This window comes from Oncorhynchus clarkii, chromosome 24 (assembly GCF_045791955.1).
Source record: "Oncorhynchus clarkii lewisi isolate Uvic-CL-2024 chromosome 24, UVic_Ocla_1.0, whole genome shotgun sequence".
Lineage (NCBI taxonomy): Eukaryota > Metazoa > Chordata > Actinopteri > Salmoniformes > Salmonidae > Oncorhynchus > Oncorhynchus clarkii.
This window is the reverse complement of record NC_092170.1, coordinates 38,982,288-39,004,834: the sequence shown is the minus strand read 5'-3', so window position 1 is coordinate 39,004,834 and position 22,547 is coordinate 38,982,288.

Here is a 22,547-nt window from a genome sequence, read left to right as displayed (position 1 = left end):
CCTATGGGCCATTTTTTTATTTTTATTTATTTTTACCTTTATTTAACTAGGCAAGTCAGTTAAGAAAAAATTCTTATTTTCAATGACGGCCTAGGAACAGTGGGTTAACTGCCTGTTCAGGGGCAGAACGACAGATTTGTACCTTTTCAGCTCGGGGGTTTGAAGTTGCAACCTTCCGATTACTAGTCCAACGCTCTAACCACTAGGCTACCCTGCCGCAGCAGTAGGCCTTTAACTTCCATAGAACTCAGAGATAGCCTATAGGCCAATGCAGCAGTAGGCCTGTAACTTCCATCATCAACTGAGTAAAATACATAGGCCTAAAGCAAACAAATAAAAACAGTAGAAAATATCCTGATGAAATCTCTGGTTCTCTCAATCAAATTCATCTATTTCCTGCCCCTTGTCTGCCTCCCTTTCTATCTGTCTTGACTTGAGCTAGTGCTAGTGAAGTTCAATATTATATCAAATCAAACCTCTCCCTAACGAACTTTCAACATTGTATCAACTAGCCTATACCGGGCCTTCAATGTTTCCTGCACCAGTGAACTCGGGACAGAAAGCATTTTTTATGACATTTTCACTGGATATATGGGTTAATCAGATCAGGATATTTTGCTCTTTCACACCAAGGCTTGGTGATTATCGAGGCCGGGAGTGTTGGAAACATTTTTCAATTACTAGACGAGGCTGGGCCTAGTCATGTCATGGAGGGTGGTGTAGATGAGGCTGGGTCTAGTCATGTCATGGAGGGTGGTGTAGATGAGGCTGGGTCTAGTCATGTCATGGAGGGTGGTGTAGATGAGGCTGGGTCTAGTCAGGTTATGGATGTTGGTGTAGATGGTGTAGATGAGGCTGGGTCTAGTCATGTCATGGAGGGTGGTGTAGATGAGGCTGGGCCTAGTCATGTCATGGAGGGTGGTGCAGATGAGGCTGGGTCTAGTCATGTCATGGAGGGTGGTGTAGATGAGGCTGGGTCTAGTCATGTCATGGAGGGTGGTGTAGATGAGGCTGGGTCTAGTCAGGTTATGGATGTTGGTGTAGATGGTGTAGATGAGGCTGGGTCTAGTCATGTCATGGAGGGTGGTGTAGATGAGGCTGGGCCTAGTCATGTCATGGAGGGTGGTGTAGATGGTGTAGATGAGGCTGGGTCTAGTCATGTCATAGAGGGTGGTGTAGATGAGGCTGGGCCTAGTCATGTCATGGAGGGTGGTGTAGATGAGGCTGGGTCTAGTCATGTCATGGAGGGTGGTGTAGATGAGGCTGTTCCTAGTCATGTCATGGAGGGTGGTGTAGATGAGGCTGGGTCTAGTCATGTCATGGAGGGTGGTGTAGATGAGGCTGGGTCTAGTCATGTCATGGAGGGTGGTGTAGATGAGGCTGGGTCTAGTCAGGTTATGGATGTTGGTGTAGATGATGTAGATGAGGCTGGGTCTAGTCAGGTTATGGATGTTGATGTAGATGGTGTAGATGAGGCTGGGTCTAATCAGGTTATGGATGTTGATGTAGATGGTGTAGATGAGGCTGGGTCTAGTCAGGTTATGAATGTTGTAGATGAGGCTGGGTCTAGTCATGTCATGGATGGTCTACTCAGGTTATGCTAGTGGATGAGGAGAGTATAGAGGGAAGTGTAAGAGTCTGTAAGAGGTGTAAGAAGTGTAAGAGACTACATGGAAGGAGGAGGGTGCCAAGTTTTTTTTCAGACTCCTCTTCAATGGGTCCGGAGCTGCCAGCCAGTCAAGCAGACGGGTCAAAGTATACGGTGAGGGAACTGACAAGACCAAGAGGAAAAAGTTCATCTTGAGGCTTTTTTTCTGATCCGAGAAAGTTTGTAAGATCAGTACAACATGTTATGAAAAATGAGGGGCGTGGTGTCCTCTCACCCAGGAAACGGTTTAGGTTTAGGAAGTGGGTCACAACAGTGCGTAAAGGTCTACTTTCAGACACTGTTTAGATAAATAGTTTCTTTCTGGCATTGTGGGTTTTTTGAGCTTTGCTATTGGTCTCTTTCTTTGCTGGCTTTTCTCCCAATTCTTATGGAGACGCTTAATATAAATGGCACCTGAGATGCGTGAAAGAGGAGTGTGTTGGGTGAATATGTAAACAAAAAAAGTACAGGTGTTGTTTCTGCAGGAGACACATGTGTTGAATGAAGTTGATTGGGGGCTCTGGTGGAAAGGGTCAAGTGTTGAGCAATGGGGCAAATTTTAGTTCAGGGGTGGAAGTCCTTTTTGTACCGGGTCTGTCTGTAAAAATGTACTCCTCAAAGGAGATGTGTAGAGGTAGGCTGCTTGTTGTAAAAGCAGAAATGAACATAATGGGTTTTGTCTTTATAAATGTGTATGAGCCTAACATGGAGAGAGAGAGTGGTTCTATTTGGGTGTCGTAGACAGGAACTCTGAGGAGACGCTGGTGGTCGGCGGGGACTGGAATTGTACAATGAATTTTACGAAAGACAAAAATGGGGAAGAGCCTCATTCAGGGTCAGTGGGAGTGTTAATTAAGGGACATCATTAATCAGTTCAACCTAGTGGATGTTTGGAGAAATAAACATCCTGACACAAGACAGTATACTTGGGTGAAGGTCTTTGGGGCTAGGGTGAGTGCAGCCCGACGTGATCGTTTGATGTCCAGGAATAGGCTGTTGGGCACTACCATTTTCCCGGTGGTTTTTCGGATCACCACATAACCATGGCTCGGCTGTTTATTTCACCAGGGCCTCAGCACGCATCCTATTGGAAGCTCTTACAAGAGGCCACTTTTTGCTCAGGTTTCCAGATTTTTTGGGAAAGGTGGAGGCAGCAAAGAGAGGAGTATGGGTCTCTGAGTCAATGGTGGGATGTGGGGTAAATCCAAATTTGGCTTATCTGTCAACGGTATACAGCCCTCTCATCCTCAGAGGCTAGGAGAGTATTGGGGGAACTCGAGCATAGTATTAGTGAGATGGAGATGGGTAAGGCAGGCTAATTTAGCTGAATTAGGTAGGGACCTGGGCAGTTTTTTCCAGGTTAAAGCAAAGGGAGTACTTGTAAGAGCTAGGTTCAGATGAGGATGTGCAATTAGAAATACTGGTGTGCAAAAGAATATGGGGATGAGGTAGGTAGTTGGTTGGATGGGCTATTTACAGATGGGCTGTGTAAAGCTGCAGCGATCGATAAGCTGCTCTGACAGCCGCTGCTTGAAGTTAGTGAGTGAGATATAAATCTCCAACTTCAGTGATTTTTGCAATTCGTTCCACTCAATGGCAGCAGAGAACTGGAAGGAAAAGCGGCCAAAGGGGGTGTTGGCTTTGGGGATGACCAGTGAAATATACCTGCTGGAGCTCATGCTATGGGTGGGTGTTGCTATGGTGACCAGTGAGCTGAGACAAGGTGGAGCTTTACCTAGCAAAGACTTATAGATGACCTGGAGCCAGTGGGTTTCGGTTCAAATATGTAGTGAGGACCAGCCAACGAGTGCATACAGGTCACAATGGAGGCTAGTATATGGGGCTATGGTGACAAAACAGATGGCACTGTGATAGACTGCATCCAATTTGCTGAGTAGAGTGTTGGAGGCTACTTTGTAAATTACATCGCCAAAGTCAAGGATCGGCAGGATAGTCAGTTTTACGAGGGTATGTTTGGCAGCATGAGTGAAGGAGGCTTTGTTGCAAAATAGGAAGCCGATTCTAGATTTAATTTTGGATTGGAGATGCTTAATATGAGTCTGGAATGAGAGTTTACAGTCTAGCCAGACACCTAGGTATTTATAGTTGTCCACAAATTCTAAATTAGAACCGTCCAGAGTAGTGATGCTAGTTGGGCGGACTGGTGCGGGCAGCGTTCGGTTGAAGAACATGCATTTAGTTTCACTAGCATTTAAGAGTAGTTTGAGGCCACGGAATGAGTGTTGTATGGCATTGAAGCTCGTTCAGAGGTTTGTTAATAACACAGTGTCCAAAGTAGGGCCAGATGTATACAAAGTAGGGCCAGATAATGTATACATTATCTCTGTGATAACTTGTCCACTAAAGAGGACTCTCCCCCATAGAAACTGCCAGAGGTCCGGACAACAGGTCCTCCAATTTGACACACTGAACTATATCTGAGAAGTAATTAGTGAAACAGGCGGGGCAGTCATTAGAGAAACCAAGGCTATTGAGTCTGCCGATAAGAATACGGTGATTGACAGAGTCGAAAGCCTTAGCCAGGTCGATGAAGACGGCTGCACAGTACTGTTTTTTATTGATGGTGGTTATGATATCGTTTAGGACCTTGAGCGTGGTTAAGGTGCAACCGTGACCAGCTCGGAAACTGTATTGCATAGCGGAGAAGGTACGGTGGGATTATAGATGGTCGGTGATCTGTTTGATCACTTGGCTTTCGGAGACTTTAGAAAGGCAGGGCAGGATGGATATAGGTCTGTAAAAGTTTGGGTCTAGAGTATCTCCCCCTTTGAAGAGGGGGATGACCGCGGCCGATTTCCAATCTTTAAGAATGTCAGACGATATGAAAGAGAGGTTGAACAGACTAGTAGTATGGGTTGCGACAATGGAGGCGGATAGTTTTAGCAAGAGACGGTCCAGATTATCTAGCCCAGCTGATTTGTAGAGATCTAGATTCTGCAGCTCTTTCAGGACATCAGCAGTCTGGATTTGGGTGAAGGAGAAGCAGGGGGGGGGGGGGGGGGGGTGCAGAGCTGAGCTGTCGGCCGGGGTTGGTGTAGCCAGGTGGAAAGCGCGGCCAGCCATAGAGAAATGCTTATTGAAATTTTCGATTATCGTGGATTCATCAGTGGTGACAGTGTTTCCTAGCCTCAGTGCAGTGGGCAGCTGAGAGGAGGTGCTCTTATTCTCCATGGACTTTACAGTGTCCCAAAACTTTTTATAATTAATGCTGCAAATTTCTGTTTTAAAAAGCTAGCCTTTGCTTTCCTAACTGACTGTGTATATTGGTTCCTGACTTCCCTGAGAAGTTGCATATCGCGGGGACAATTCAAAGCTAGTGCAGTGCGCCACAGGATGTTTTTGTGCTGGTCAAGGGGGCAGTCAAGTCTGGAGTGAACCAAGGGCTATATCTGTTCTTAGTTCCATTTTTTTCATGCTTATTTGAGAAAGGTGAGGAAGACACTTTTGAAGAACAACCAGGCATCCTCTACTGATGGGATGAGGTCAATATCCTTCCAGGATACCCTGGCCAGGTCTATTAGAAAGGCCTGCTCGCAGAAGTGTTTTAGGGAGCGTTTGACAGTGATGAGGGTTGGTCGTTTGACCGCGGACCCATAACGGATGCCGGCAATGAAGCAGTGATCGCTGAGATCCTGGTTGAAAACAGCAGAGGTGTATTTCGAGGGCAAGTTGGTCAGGATAATATCTATGAGGGTGCCCATGTTAACAGATTTGGGGTTGTACCTGGTAGGTTCCTTGATAATTTGTGTGAGATTGAGGATATCTATCTTAGATTGTAGGACGGCCAGGGTGTTAAGCATATCCCGGTTTAGGTCACCTAACAGTTCGAACTCTGACGATCAATGTGGGGCCATCAATTCACTGATGGTGTTCAGGGCACAGCTGGGAGCTGAGGGGGGTCCATAACAAGTGGCAACAGTGAGAGACTTATTTATGGAGAGATGGAAAAAAAGTAGAAGCTCGACCTATTTGGGAGTAGACCTGGATAGCAGGACAGAACTCTGCAGACTATCTCTACAGTAGATTGCAACTCCGCGCCCTTTTACAGTTCTACCTTGTAATTGCGGATCTTTGTGGTAACGTGTCCTCTAAATAGGACTCTATATGTATGATCTCTGTGGTACCTTGTCCCCTAAAGAGGACTTTATATGGATTATCTCTGTGATAACTTGTCCACTAAAGAGGACTCTGAAGCTATCTACAGTTGAAGTTGGAAGTTTACATACAGTTAGTTTGGAGTCATTAAAACTTGTTTTTCAACCACTCCACAAATGCCTTGTTAACAAACTATAGTTTTGGCAAGTCGGTTAGGACATCTACTTCGTGCATGACACAAGTCATTTTTCCAACAATTGTTTACAGACAGATTATTTCAATTATAATTCACTGTATCCCAATTCCAGTGGGTCAGAAGTTTACATGCACTAAGTTGACTCTGCCTTTAAACAGCTTGGAAAATTCCAGAAAATTATGTCATGGCTTTAGAAGCTTCTGATAAGCTAATTTACATCATTTGAGTCAATTGGAGGTGTACCTGTGGATGTATTTCAAGGCCTACCTTCAAATACAGTGCCTCTTTGCTTGACATCATGGGAAAATGAAAATAAATCAGCCATGACCTCAGAATTTTTTTTTAGACCTCCACAAGTCTGGTTCATCCTTGGGAGCAATTTCCAAACGCCTGAAGGTACCACGTTAATCTGTACAAACAATAGTACGCAAGCAAGGCACACTACCAAGCAAGCAGCACCATGAAGACCAAGGAGCTCTCCAAACAGGTCATGGACAAAGTTGTGGAGAAGTACAGATCAGGGTTGGGTTATAAAAAAATATCAGAAACTTTGAACATCCCACGGAGCACCATTAAATCCATTATTAAAAAAATGGAAAGAATATGGCACCACAACAAACCTGCCAAGAGAGGGCAGCCCAACAAAACTCACAGAACAGGCAAGGAGGGCATTAATCAAAGAGGCAACAAAGAGACCAAAGATAACCCCGAAGGAGCTGCATGCTCCACAGCGGAGATTGGACTATCTGTCCATAGGACCACTTTAAGCCGTACACTCCACAGAGCTGGGCTTTACGGAAGAGTGGCCAGATAAAAGCCATTGCTTTAAAGAAAAAAATAAGCAAACACGTTTGGTGTTCGCCAAAGAGCATGTGGGAGACTCCCCAAACATACGGAAGAAGGTACTCTGGTCAGATGAGACTAAAATTGAGCTTTTGGCCATCAAGGAAAATGCTATGTCTGGCGCAAACCCAACACCTCTCATCACCCCGAGAAAACCATCCCCACAGTGAAGCATGGTGGTGGCAGCATCATGCTGTGCGGATGTTTTTCATCGTCAGGGACTGGGAAACTGGTCAGAATTGAAGGAATGATGGATGGCGCTAAATACAGGGAAATTCTTGAGGGAAACCTGTTTCAGCCTTCCAGCAGGACAATGACCATAAGCATACTGCTAAAGCAACACTTGAGTGGTTTACGGGGAAACATGTAAATGTCTTGGAATGTCCTAGTCAAAGCCCAGACCTCAGTCCAATTGAGAATCTGCGGTTTGACTTAAATATTGCTGTACACCAGCAGAACCCATCCAACTTGAAGGATCTGGAGCAGTATTACCTTGAAGAATGGGCAAAAATCCCAGTGGCTAGATGTGCCAAGCTTATAGAGACATACCCCAAGAGACTTGCAGCTGTAATTGCTGCCAAAGGTGGCTCTACAAAGTATTGACTTTGGGGGGTGAATAGTTATGCACACTCAAGTTTTCAGTTTTTTTTGTCTTATTTCTTGTTTGTTTCACAATAAAAACATTTTGCATCTTCAAAGTAGTAGGCATGTTGTGTAAATCAAATGATACAAACCTCCAAAAAATATATTTTATTTCCAGGTTGTAAGGCCACAAAATAGGGAAAATGCCAAGGGGGGTGAATACTTTCACAAGCCACTGTATACTGTAGACATTTGTGTGTGTGTATGTTCGTGTGTGTATGTGTGTGCGTATGTGTGTATTTGTGTGTTAGAGACACCGTGGCATGTCACACTCCTTCCACCATGGCCAGCTCAGGATCCAGTTTCAGACTGAAGACAGGAGGAGGTTATAAGATAGGAAAGAGAGAGAGAAAGAGAGTGTGGGGGAGAGAGATATCGAAAGAGACAAAGGGGGAGAGAGAAAGAAAGAGATCTGACAGACTTCAAGAGAGAGAAGAAGAACGTTTTCATTCAACGGCTCCAGGATTCATGGATTCACACTGGAGTATCTTCCAGATGAATACCTTGGGATGAGATGACCCCTGTTCTACCTTCCACTGTACTACGCACACGCACACAGACAGACACCAAAGGCTTTAATTCACATCTATCTCAGCCATGCGGTAATAATGCTGTGTTAACACCGGACTCAGGGTGGACGTGTCAGTTAGGAGGAAAAGAAGCCTTGGTCAATTTCTTCAACCAATGATCAGGCCAACAGTATATAACTATCAAACATACATTAGTAATGGAAACACAGACTCTTTGTTTCTGTAATAACCCTTTAAAAGGTATAAGGCCTTGGTTTAACCCTATTCAGAAGCACCATCCTCCTCTATGAATTTCATAAAAATAGTTAAAACCTGCTAGAGATAGGGCTGACTTCTGCCCCCTTTGGAGGAATTGGGTACCCATAGTAAACTGAAAAAAATGCATATAATAATTATTATTGGATAGAAAACACTCTAAAGCTTCTAAAACCGTTGGAATTATGTCTGTAAGTATAGCAGAACTCACAGGGCAGGCATTCTTCCAAACTAGTTTTTGTGGTCATGAAAGTTGGGGCAACTTTGACGTCATCGCCCCCACCCTTCCCAACCAGTTATGGATCTGGGGAGACTTTCTATGTCTTCCACTAGATGTCCTCATTCAGTAGAGCTTTTAATCGTTCAAATCCCGCGAGAATTGGCCCTATGGGAGTGAAATTAGTGTGTGCCAGGAGAAAATACCTTGTGCGTTGGGGCGTGAATTGGTCCCGGCCATTCCTTTGTTCCAGCACTCCTGGGAAGAGCTAATGATTACCGGTTGAATAGAAATTTGTTTTGTATGTTTAAAACATCATAAAGCTTGATTCTGCACTTAGTTTGACCTGTTTAGTCGACATATAATATGTAATTTTGAAGTTTTGATGCGCAACTTTTCCGGACCAGAGGACATTTTGGGTGCATTTCAGCTGATGTTATTAGCAGTAGCTAATACAAAGACGCAAGAATTGAAACCAAACGATTCTTTGGGTAAGTATGAACCCTTCCAGAACATTCTGAACGAAGACCATCGAAGGTAAGGGAATATTTATGCTGAAATCTGTGTTTCTGTTGACTGCAACATTACGGAGAAATTTAGCTCATATCTGAGCGACGTCTCAGAATATTGAATAGTGTGCGATTTCTGTAACGTTAAAAATAAATGTAACAAAGCGATTGCATAAAGAAGCAGTGTATCTTTCTAACTATATGTAGAACATGTATATTTAGTCAAAGTTTATGATGTCTATTTACGTTATCTTGCCGCGCTACCTAGATTTCCTGCGGACATTTTTGAGTATTTTCTGAACATGAATTCAATGTAAATGGACATTTATGGATATAAATGGATTATGGATTGAAAAAAAAAAATGTACTGTGTAACATGTCCTATTACTGTCATCTGATGAAGATTTTCAAAAGGTTAGTGAATGATTTATTTTTTAATCCTGCGTTTGTTGATTGCATGTTTTGGCTATTCAAATGAGCTGTGTCTGGTGGTGGTTTGACATATATATGTGCTATGTTTTCGCCGTAAAACATTTTAGAAATCTGACTTGCTGGCTAGAGGAACAAGGTGTTTATCTTTCATTTGAGCTATTGGACTTGTTAATGTGTGGAGGTTAAATATTTCTAAGAATATTTTTGCGTTCCATGCGCCACCGTTCCAGCTGAACGTGGGAGGGTAGGTTCCCAACTGGGAACCATGATCTCTAACAGGTTTTAAACATTTAAAATGTTATTTTTTTAGATAAAACTGTACTAAATATATTCACATCACCAAATAATTGATTAAAACAAACTGTTTTACAATGAAGGTCTACAGTAGCCTCAACAGCACTCGGTAGGGTAGCACCATGGTGTAGCCGGAGGACAGCTAGCTTCTGTCCTCCTCTTGGTACATTGACTTCAATACAAAACCTAGGAGGCTCATAGTTCTCAACCCCTTCCATAGACTTACACAGTAATTATGACAACTTCTGGAGGACGTTCTTCAACCTATCAGAGCTCTTTTAGCATGAACTGACATGTTGTCCACCCAATCACAGGACAGAGCATGGCAGTGCATAACATGTGGTGAGTAGTTGACTCAAAGAGAGAGAAAGACAATAGTTTAACAGTTTTTAACAAATTAATTTCTTCAAAAATGAAGGAGAAGTAAAGAGAGGGAGAGTGCTATATTTCATCATTTTTTTCTCACTTTCACTTTCACTTACTTAGCTAGCAAATGCAGCTAGCTAGTTTAGCCTACTGAAATACCTTAAATCAAGCAGAGGGATGCTATGTTAGTTAACTAAAACTATCCAACACAACACTGAAACTCTTCCAAGTCAAGGTAAGCTTTGCCTGGGTGTGTGTGTATGTGTTAGTGTACGTATGTGTGTGTTCACGTGCGTGTGTGTATGTGTGTGTGTGTGTGTGCGTGTGTGTGCGTGTGTGTATGTATGTGTGTGTGTGTGTGTGTGTGCGTGTGTGCGTGCGTGTGTGTGTGTGTGTGTGCGTGCGTGTGTGTGTGTGTGTGTGTGTGTGCGTGTGTGTGTGCGTGTGCGTGTGTGTGTGCGTGTGTGTGTGTGTGCGTATTAATATATAGAGGCGTGTAAAAGAAACCCGTTTCTGTAACTCAACTGCCTTGCGTTATGTCTGTGTACTGTGAACCGCTCTCTCAACCTTGTAGAAAGGCACTGCGTTCCCTTTCAGTAAACATGGTTGCTCAGTGCAGCCCTGTCACACCCTGACCATAGTTTGCTTTGTATGTCTATATGTTTTGTTTGGTCAGGGTGTGAGCTGGGTGGGCATTCTATGTTGTATGTCTAGTTCGTCTGTTTCTGTGTTTGGGCCTGATATAGTTCTCAATCAGAGGCAGGTGTTAGTCATTGTCTCTGATTGGGAACCATATTTAGGTAGCCTGTTTTGTCATGGGGGGTGGTGGGTGATTGTCTATGTTATGTTGCTTGTTAGCACAGTGTTTCATTAGCGTCACGGTTGTCACTTTGTTGTTTTGTAGTGTTCCTGTTTTTCCATTAAAATGACGAACACTTACCACGCCGCATCTTGGTCCGATCCTTACTCCTCTTCGGACGAAGAGGAGGAAATCTGCCTGTGACTATCCCGTCTAATACAGCGCTCTCTCGCGCTCTCTCCCTCTTTCCCTCCCTCTCTCCCTGGAGGGAGGGAGGGAGATTAAAGGGAACAAGGGAGACAGTGAGAGATTAAGAGGAGAAGAGAAGGAGGATAAGGAAGATTTCCAGCCTAAAGAATTGAGACTGAATGGTGGGAATGGGCCTCAGTGGGATTCTCACTCTCTTTCTTTTCTCTCTTTCTCTCGGTCTCTTCTGCTTAATTAATTTCTCCTTCCTCTTTGTACTGTTCTCTTTTCTCCATTTGTTATGGGACTCAGCTAGATTAGGGATTCACTGCAACTCAAAAGACAATGTTCTCGATCCCTTTGCATTTTAGTGAAGGAGAAAGAGTGACAGGGGGATAGAGAGTGGGTCACAGATAGGCGAAGACAGAGAGGAAACAGAAGACACTTTGAGGGGGTCCGACACACCGTTAGCGTTTGCTAGCCGAGAGTACTCAGTAGAATCGCTTGAATAATGTGGACAGTCAGACGTCCACAGAGGGTGGTCCCTAAAACGATACCACTCTGTTCCTGATGGTACAGTCATATTGAACTGATACCTCTCTGTTCCTGATGGTACAGCCATATTGAACTGATACCTCTCTGTTCCTGATGGTACAGCCATATTGAACTGATACCTCTCTGTTCCTGATGGTACAGCCATATTGAACTGATACCTCTCTGTTCCTGAGTTCACAGTCTCTTTATTTATTGGGCCATTAAACAGCATGGGTTTCAATGCTTTGATTGACAGATTGACAGATGCAGCAGGATAGCAACGTGTGTGTGTATCTCTTTGTGTGTGAATGTGGATCTCTCTCTCCCTCTGTGTGTGTGTGTGTGTGTGTGTGTGTATCTCTTTGTGTGTGAATGTGGATCTCTCTCTCCCTCTCTCTCTCTCTCTGTGTGTGTGTGTGTGTGTGTATCTCTTTGTGTGTAAATGTGGATCTCTCCCTCTCTCTCTGTGTGTGTGTGTGTGTGTGTGTGTGTGTGTGTGTGTGTGTGTGTGTGTGTGTGTGTGTGTGTGTGTGTGTGTGTGTGTGTGTGTGTGTGTGTGTGTGTGTGTACATGCTTATACAGTATGTGTGTGTTTCTGAGAAGCTATGAGAGCAGTGGTTTGCTGATACAGTAACACTGCCTCTCTGCCAATATTCCCCTCAGAGCCACACAGTAACACTGTCTCTCTGCCAATATTCCCCTCAGAGCCACACAGTAACTCTGTCTCTCTGCCAATATTCCCCTCAGAGCCACACAGTAACTCTGTCTCTCTGCCGATATTCCCCTCAGAGCCACACAGTAACACTGTCTCTCTGCCAATATTCCCCTCAGAGCCACACAGTAACACTGTCTCTCTGCCAATATTCCCCTCAGAGCCACACAGTAACACTGTCTCTCTGCCAATATTCCCCTCAGAGCCACACAGTAACTCTGTCTCTCTGCCAATATTCCCCTCAGAGCCACACAGTAACACTGTCTCTCTGCCAATATTCCCCTCAGAGCCACACAGTAACACTGTCTCTCTGCCAATATTCCCCTCAGAGCCACACAGTAACTCTGTCTCTCTGCCAATATTCCCCTCAGAGCCACACAGTAACTCTGTCTCTCTGCCGATATTCCCCTCAGAGCCACACAGTAACACTGTCTCTCTGCCAATATTCCCCTCAGAGCCACACAGTAACTCTGTCTCTCTGCCGATATTCCCCTCAGAGCCACACAGTAACACTGTCTCTCTGCCGATATTCCCCTCAGAGCCACACAGTAACTCTGTCTCTCTGCCGATATTCCCCTCAGAGCCACACAGTAACTCTGTCTCTCTGCCAATATTCCCCTCAGAGCCACACAGTAACTCTGTCTCTCTGCCAATATTCCCCTCAGAGCCACACAGTAACACTGTCTCTCTGCCGATATTCCCCTCAGAGCCACACAGTAACACTGTCTCTCTGCCAATCTTCCCCTCAGAGCCACACAGTAACACTGTCTCTCTGCCAATCTTCCCCTCAGAGCCACACAGTAACACTGTCTCTCTGCCAATCTTCCCCTCAGAGCCACACAGTAACACTGTCTCTCTGCCAATCTTCCCCTCAGAGCCACACAGTAACACTAGCTCAACACAAGACCTTCTGTCAGTCATCCTACACACCGTAGCACAGGTACAATGTTTACTAGCAGTCACTGTCTACATTTAGAGCCAATAAAACCTCTACGGTTCATTTACTAAGAAGAGACTCATTGCAACTACATGTACATTTTTTAACAGTGAAAGGATATTAAACTCTTTTTGTTTTTGTCGTCGCAACACCTGAGTAGAATAGCGTGAACTGAAATTAGAATTGCCTGCCTTAGATTAGCCTAATCTTTTTCATAACAATGATTTGGGTTAAGGAGGTGTAATTGCACTGTGTGCCTATTATCTGTGGTGGTCTACTTCCTGCCAGAGGCATTATTACATGACTACTAACCATTTAGACTGACCTAGAAAGACTGGAGCAACCAATATCTCTTCGACTGTCTCTCTGCCAATCTTCCCCTCAGACACACACACATACAGACACACACACACATACATGTACGCACGCACACACACACACACACACACACACACACACACACACACACACACACACACACACACACACACACACACACACACACACACACACGCTATTCAATCAACCCCTGAACTAGGCAATCAACTTCCTTGGTGTCACAGCTTCTTTCATTATTTTTTCAATGCCAGATGCTTTAGGTTGATCCAGATTATGTTGAATCAATTTAATAAGATATCTTAGTTGTAAGAAACTAAAGAAATAGCTTTTTGGATAACGCACATTTTTCTTGAAATTCATTGAATGACAGTAGAGAGCCATTATAATACATATGCTCAACATTCATGATGCCACTTTGGAACAAGGACTTAATAGGTATTGTCATTGAAACGCTGGAGGTAAGGTGAGTTTGTTCCAAATAGGAGTGCATGGCGATATTGGTTTCTTCCATTTCAGGAATTTATGTACATTTTCCGAAATACGAATTGAATTAATTAATAATTTAATTGTCTGTTTTTTTCTTTAAAGTAGTAAATATATATTGTAAATCATTGGCTTCAATACACCTTCAACACTCCTTCAATACTCCTTCAACACTCCTACAATACTCCTTCAACACTCCTCCAATACACCTTCAACACTCCTTCAATACTCCTTCAACACTCCTACAATACTCCTTCAACACTCGTCCAATACACCTTCAACACTCCTTCAATACTCCTTCAACACTCCTACAATACTCCTTCAACACTCCTCCAATACACCTTCAATACACCTTCAACACTCCTCCAATACTCAGTCAACACTCCTTCAGTACTCCTTCAATACTCCTTCAACACTCCTCCAATACTCAGTCAACACTCCTTCAGTACTCCTTCAATACTCCTTCAACACTCCTTCAACACTCCCCCAATACTTCTTCAACACTCCTTCAGTACTCCTCCAATAGTCATTCAACACTCTATCAATACTCCTTCAACACTCCTCCAATACTCCTTCAACACTCCTCCAATACTCAGTCAACACTCCTTCAGTACTCCTTCAATACTCCTTCAACACTCCTTCAACACTCCCCCAATACTTCTTCAACACTCCTTCAGTACTCCTCCAATAGTCATTCAACACTCTATCAATACTCCTTCAACACTCCTCCAATACTCCTTCAACACTCCTTCAACACTCCTTCAGTACTCCTTCAATACTCCTCCAATACTCCTTCAACACTCCTTCAACATTCCTCCAATACTCCTTCAACACTCCTTCAATACCCCTTCAATACTCCTTCAATACTCCTCCAATAGTCCTTCAACACTCCTTCAACACTCCTCCAATACTCCTCCAATACTCCTTCAACACTGCTCCAATACTCCTCCAATACTCCTTCAATACTCCTTCAACACTCCTCCAGTACTCCTTCAATAATCCTTCAACACTCCTTCAATAATCCTTCAACATTCCTCCAATACTCCTTCAACACTCCTTCAATACCCCTTCAATACTCCTTCAATACTCCTCCAATAGTCCTTCAACACTCCTTCAACACTCCTCCAATACTCCTCCAATACTCCTTCAACACTGCTCCAATACTCCTCCAATACTCCTTCAATACTCCTTCAACACTCCTCCAGTACTCCTTCAATAATCCTTCAACACTCCTTCAATAATCCTTCAACATTCCTCCAATACTCCTTCAACACTCCTTCAATACCCCTTCAATACTCCTTCAATACTCCTCCAATAGTCCTTCAACACTCCTTCAACACTCCTCCAATACTCCTCCAATACTCCTTCAACACTGCTCCAATACTCCTCCAATACTCCTTCAATACTCCTTCAACACTCCTCCAGTACTCCTTCAATAATCCTTCAACACTCCTTCAATAATCCTTCAATACTCCTCCAATACTCCTTCAATACTCCTTCAACACTCCTCCAGTACTCCTTCAATAATCCTTCAACACTCCTTCAATAATCCTTCAACACTCCTCCAATAATCCTTCAACACTCCTCCAGTACTCCTTCAATAATCCTTCAACACTCCTTCAATAATCCTTCAACACTCCTCCAAGCACAAATATAATCTGCTGTCTGTTGTTTAAGTGAACACAGTTGTACAGTACATTTTCATGTGAGGTAGTCCAATACCCCCTGCTATGTAAAACATAAAATCTGACACGAGATCTTTCCATTCTAAATAAAGTTGGAGAGTAGGCCGTTTATTTTCTTAAAGAAGTTGGATGGAATTTAAACTGGTAAGGCTTGAAATAAATACCTTAGAAATAGGGAGAGTTCTCCATATCTACTTAACATTTTAATTTAACTAGGCAAGTCAGTTAAGAACAAATTCTTATTTTCAATGACGGCCTAGGAACAGTGGGTTCCTATGGGGCAGAACGACAGATTTGTACCTTGTCAGCTCAGGGGTTTGAACTTGCAACCTTCCGGTTACTAGTCCAACGCTCTAACCACTAGGCTACCCTGCTGCCCATGGACATCAGCTTCAATCTAGTAAAGGAGAATAGTTGATTTTAAAGACCTCTAAATTGCATGCTATCAATACACCAATGTATTTCATATGTGTCTTTGTCCATTTCCACTGAAATGCACTTTCCAAGCTTGAAAAGTCATAATTAGAAATGGGCATTATTTCAGTTTTCTCCCAATTCACTTTTAATGCTGATACAGCACCATGTTTCCAACAGTTGGAAAATAAATAATCTCTATTCATCAGATTGAACCATGGATTCTAATTATTGATGCTAAGGCTTCTGTGACTAAAGCAAATACATAGCTGGACAAAGCGCATCCCTGTCTGCTCCCTCTTGATAACTTAGTGATACTGTCACTTTTTGAATAAACAAGTTCCTGATTTGATGATTTATATTGAAAAATTGGGAGAGATTGTCTAAAAACATCCTATTCCATGTTAACCCTGTTTGATAAAAGTTCATACACTTTTGCATTACTATTTCTATGTGAAAAGCCAATACTTTCGCAATGATTTTATAATCCACATTCAAAAGTGACAATGAGTGGAGGTATCTGCATGACAATGAATCCTGATTTATTTATTTTTTTAAAGTAGAGGTGATTGTAGCCAGACATGGTGATTGTAATCCAAACAGTTTGCTCTAGAGCTGCTGTGAGCATAATTTACATAAGCTTTAGTAATTTGGGATGTCTGTAAAATTCCACTCGGAATCCTTCATTGCAAGGAGATTCCCCATTTTGTAGAATATTAATGGCCTCCTCCAGCTCACCTAGGGAAAGATTTTTATCCATATCAATTGTATCTGGTTCACTTATAATTGGTAAATTGGCCTGAGTAAGGAAATTGTCTAAATCTCGTTGAGCTTTTGTTTTCAGATTGATACAGTTTGTGCTGTGGATGGTATGTTTCTCTTCAAGCATTTCCCCCACACTTACACCTTGTTCACCGTATTGTTGATGTAATTTGTTGTTTGGATTTCAGGGCAGCGATCTCTACAGAGCAGATGTTTATAACATTGTGTTCAACTGTTGAAGGGCATCAACATTTTCTTTTTCTAGTATTTCTATTTCTTTATTGGTCTTATTTTTCTTTTGTGAAGAGTAAGACATGATGCAGCATGTCATATATGCTTCAAGAGCGGTTGGGAATACTTCCTTATCTACATTTATTTCCAAAAACATGTCTGTGTGTTGAGATGTGAGGTAAACTCCCTATCTCTAAGTAACATTGTGTTGTATCGCCATGTCTTTGTTATAGTTATGTTATATATATATATAGATATGTTGCCATAGGAGGTGTAAGCTTAAACCCTTTCTAGCGCAGGCGTTCCGCTAGCGGAACCCTTCGACAACATTCCGCTGAAAAGGCAGTGTGTGAAATTCAAAACTATTTTTTCAAAATATGTAACTTTCACACATTAACAAGTCCAATACAGCAAATGAAAGATAAACTTCTTATTAATCTACCCATCGTGTCCAATTTCAAAAAGGCTTTACAGTGAAAGCACAACATATGATTATGTTAGGTTAGAGCCAAGTCACAAAAACACACAGCCATTTTTCAAGTCAAAGATAGGAGTCACAAAAAGCAGAACTATAGATTAATCACTAACCTTTGATGATCTTCATCAGATGACACTCATAGTACATCATGTTACACAATACGTATGTTTTGTTCGATAATGTGCATATTTATATCCAAAAATCTCAGTGGCGGGTGAGTGTCTGTTCCTCCTGAGGCAGGGGACGAGGAGCGCGCAGGATTTCGCCTTGGACTTCCAGACCCTGGCCGCCAGACCCTGGCCGCCAGGAACAATAGGGCCCTGATCGATCACTACAGGTGCAGTCTGCGCGAGGACGTCCGTTGGGAGTTGGCCTGTCGAGACACCATCCTCACATTGGACCAGCTGGTGTCCCTGTCTATCCAGCTGGACAACCTGCTGACTGCCCGCAGACGTCCAGATCGGGACCTGTCAGTTCCATCCCCCAGCACCTCTGCTCCGATGCCCATGGAGCTGGGAGGTGCTGCACTTAGGGCGACCATCTGTGGCCGCAGAGGGCACACTGCTGGTCAGTGCTGGCGGAACCGGCAGGGCACTATCTTGTCATCCCAGGTGAGTTGGCACCAGGCTCACCCAGAGCTCCCTGTTGCTCACATGTATGCGTTAATTTCATTTCCTGAGTTTTCCCCGCATTCTGTAGTAATTTCTGGGCCTTTTTTTATCTATGTGAATTCATACTCCTCGAGCTCTTAAAGAGTTGGTGGAGGAGAATACCAGTGGTAGAAAAAGTACTGAATTGTCTTTTTTTTTTACAGAAAAAGTGAGTCACCCAGTACAATACTACTTGAGTATTAAGAGAGTTTAAATACTTAAGTAGCAAAAGTAAATGTAATTTCAAAAATTTACTTAAGTATAAAAAGTTGAGTGGTTAGAGCGTTGGGCCAGTAACCGAAAGGTTGCTAGATCGAATCCCCGAGCTGAAAACGTACAAATCTGTCGTTCTGCCCCTGAATAAGGCAGCTAAGCCACTGTTCCTAGGCTATCATTGTAAATAAGAATTGACTTGCCTCGTTAAATAAAAATATTATATTCCTTACATAAAGAAGACTGCACCGTATTCTTGTTTTTTAGCCATTGGCAAACTCCAACATTCAGACATGTTTACAAACAAATCATGTGTGTTTAGTGAGTCCGCCAGATCAGAGGCAGTAGGGATGTTCTCTTGATAAGTGTGTAAATTAGACCATTTCCCTGTCCTGGTAAGCATTCAAAATGTACTTTTGGGTGTCAGGGAAAATACAAGGAGTAAAAAGTACATTCTTTTCTTTAGGAATGTAGTGAAGTAAAAGTAAAAGTTGGCAAATATATAAATAGTAAAGTACAGATTCCCCCGAAAAAAAATCTACTTAAGTAGTACTTTAAAGTATTTGCACTTAAGTACTTTACACCGCTGAAGATTGCCAACCCATCCCAAGCTCCCCTTTCCCTTTCTACTGCTGATAGGTGAGTTTCTTGTTTTCCTATCAAATAGGAAAATACCTTAATTATTTTGGCCGGCTGCATTGACATTCCATCTTACACATGTTAATATATTCATATTTAAAATCCCCACCAAAATCCACATGTTTAAACTCTAGATATTTTTATTGGATGGGCTGTGTCTCAATCCATCACATCCTCCGATGTCGGTGGTGGAAAGTGGATGAGCTACAGCGACGTTTGTCAGACCATGCGACATCACGAAACATTGGTCTTGTCACAAAAAAAAAAAACTTCTGTAGCTTCCTGAGCGGTTCGGCCTAGAAAACTAATATGACTGCTCTATGGAAAGGGGAGCTTCCTGAGCGGTTCGGCCCGCTCTATGGAAAGGGGAGCTTCCTGAGCGGTTCGGCCTAGAAAACTAATATGACTGCTCTATGGAAAGGGGAGCTTCCTGAGCGGTTCGGCCCGCTCTATGGAAAGGGGAGCTTCCTGAGCGGTTCGGCCTAGAAAACTAATATGACTGCTCTATGGAAAGGGGAGCTTCCTGAGCGGTTCGGCCTAGAAAACTAATATGACTGCTCTATGGAAAGGGGAGCTTCCTGAGCGGTTCGGCCCGCTCTATGGAAAGGGGAGCTTCCTGAGCGGTTCGGCCTAGAAAACTAATATGACTGCTTTATGGAAAGGGGAGCTTCCTGAGCGGTTCGGCCCGCTCTATGGAAAGGGGAGCTTCCTGAGCGGTTCGGCCCGCTCTATGGAAAGGGGAGCTTCCTGAGCGGTTCGGCCTAGAAAACTAATATGACTGCTCTATGGAAAGGGGAGCTTTCTGAGCGGTTCGGCCTAGAAAAATAATATGACCGCTCTATGGAAAGGGGAGCTTCCTGAGCGGTTCGGCATCGAAAACTAATATGACCGCTCTGTGGAAAGGGGAGCTTCTCCGAGACATTTTGTCTGAAGGTGACCTGGTACCGGTTAAAAAAACATGTAGAAGTAGTTTTGTACCCAACTTTCCTCTATCTCCTAGACAGAGGACAGACACTTCAAAACCTTATTCCTTATGACACATTTTTGGACAGTCTGTTTTGCCTTTTATGAATGTGGTATTCAATGTGTTTCTATGTACTATACTGTAGTGCTATAGGCCAAATTCAATATTTTATTCCCCCCAAAAATTATTTATTTTTTGGATAACGACAGGGGTCCTAAAATTCTAAATCAACAAGCTATGTGATCCATGGTGTGATCCGTTTTTTACTTAATAGTGTGTACCCATTCTCATGAGCATAGTTCAACTGTCATACCCAATCAAAGCCCCAAATATAAGCTTGTTTTACTCTGTTTGTAAACAAAGTAAACGTAAACAAATACTGTATAGCAGTAAAGGTTTTCCTCCTCTTCGTCTGAAGAGGAGAGGCGAGAAGAATCGGAGGACCAGAATGCGGCATGGTAAGTGTCCATGGTTCTTTTAATAAGAAATACTCAACATGAACACAACTGAATACAAAAACAATAAACGTGGAACGAACGAAACCCAAAACAAAAATAAAAATAAAAAATAACAAAAGAAACGTGAAGAAACAAAACCGAAACAGTACCGTGTGGTGAAAAACACCGACACGGAAAACAAACACCCACAAACAAACAGTGAAACCCAGGCTACCTAAGTATGATTCTCAATCGGAGACAACTAATGACACCTGCCTCTGATTGAGAACCACACTTGGCCGAAACATAGAAATCCCCAAAATCATAGAAAAACAAACATAGACTGCCCACCCCAACTCACGCCCCGATCATACTAAATAACGACAAAACAAAAGGAAATAAAGGTCAGAACGTGACAACAGCTTAAAAAAATGGTTCAAACTATAATTGTAATATAATGGATGTGAGTCCTTGCATCCATAGCTCTGTCTTTACATTTAAGAGTGCTGTACATTTTTTCCAGCCCCATCCCTCAGCTTTTCACTGAAACAGGAGCGGGGACAATACTTTGTTATTATGATTTCCGGTTGATTAAGTATTATCCACAACACGTGATCCCGACACGGTCTTTACAGTACCAGTCAAAGGTTTGGACGCCTACTCATTCCAGGGGTTTTTCTATAGTTGTATTATTATTTTCCATTTTGCATGATGTACATTGTATAATGCCGATAGTGTGCAAAGCTGTCATCAAGGCAAAGGGTGGCTACTTTGAAGAATCTAAAATCTAAAAAATATATTTTGATTTGTTTAACACTTTTTTTGGTTACTACATGATTCCATATGTGTTATTTCATAGTTTTAATGTCTTCACTATTTTTCTACAATGTAGAAAATAGTAAAAAATAAAGAAAAACCTTTGAATGAGTAGATGTGTGTCCAATCTTTTGACTGGTCCTGAATGTAGTGTCTCATATCAACATCATGTAAGGTGTTGTTGATACATAAACAGCTACAATGAAAATAGTATCGATCAATCCTCAAGCTTCTTAGTGGGCATGTATTCACAAGACATCAAGAACTGAACAAACCAATAGATCCCTCCCCCTTTCATCTTTCCGCTCTTCGATGCTTCCCGCATTATAATCTATCCTGCACTGTTGAACAGGTGAGAGAGCGACCTTACTGGTGCCTCTGTAGTGGTCGTTTCCTTTAATGCAGGCTATTGGTCATTCCGGTTGTTCCTCAGCTTTCGGGGGAAATTATGAAAATAAGATTTAAACGGTGGCTGGTGTCCTCCATCCAGTTTAATCATTCAGTAAGCTCCGTAATTATTTATTTTTGTTCATCCACAGTTTTATGGAGACATGGAAGGGGGAGTGAAAGAGAGGGGAGAGAGAGACATGGAAGGGGAGACAGTGAGAGAGTGAGAGAGCGAGAGAGAGAGAGAGATTGAGAAAGAGAGAGAGAGAAAGAGAGAGTGTGGGGTAGACATAGGAGGGGGAGTGAGATAGAGAGTGTCTAGGGAGGATAGAGCTGGAAGGGGGAGTGAGAGAGAGAGAGAGAGAGAGGCTAGGGAGGAGAGAGACCTGGAACCGGGAGTGAGAGAAAGAGAGGCTAGGGAGGAGAGAGACATGGGAGAAAGAGAGTCTGCGGCTAGGGAGGGGAGAGGCGTATTCACAAGGGGGAGTGGGGGAGAGAGAGAGAAAGAGAGAGACACTAGGGAGGGGAGAGACATGAAAGGGGGAGAGAGAGTACAATAAGTGACTGTAGGAGAGGTGATGGATTGAGAGGGGATATTGGTGGAGAGAGAGGGAGAGGACGAGAGAGGAGGAGAGAGAATGTGTGGGTTAAAAAAGTTATGTCTCTTCTCTGTGTTGAGTTGAGGGGTGCGATCAGTCCCCTTTCCTTGCCTCTCGTGGAGTGCGAGGGCGGATTCCAGTGCTTATTGGTGTCCCCCTAGCTTGCCTCCCCCTCCCTCTACCTCCCCTTTAACTCCCCCTCTTGAGGTATTCTTGTCCATGACTCACCCGTCC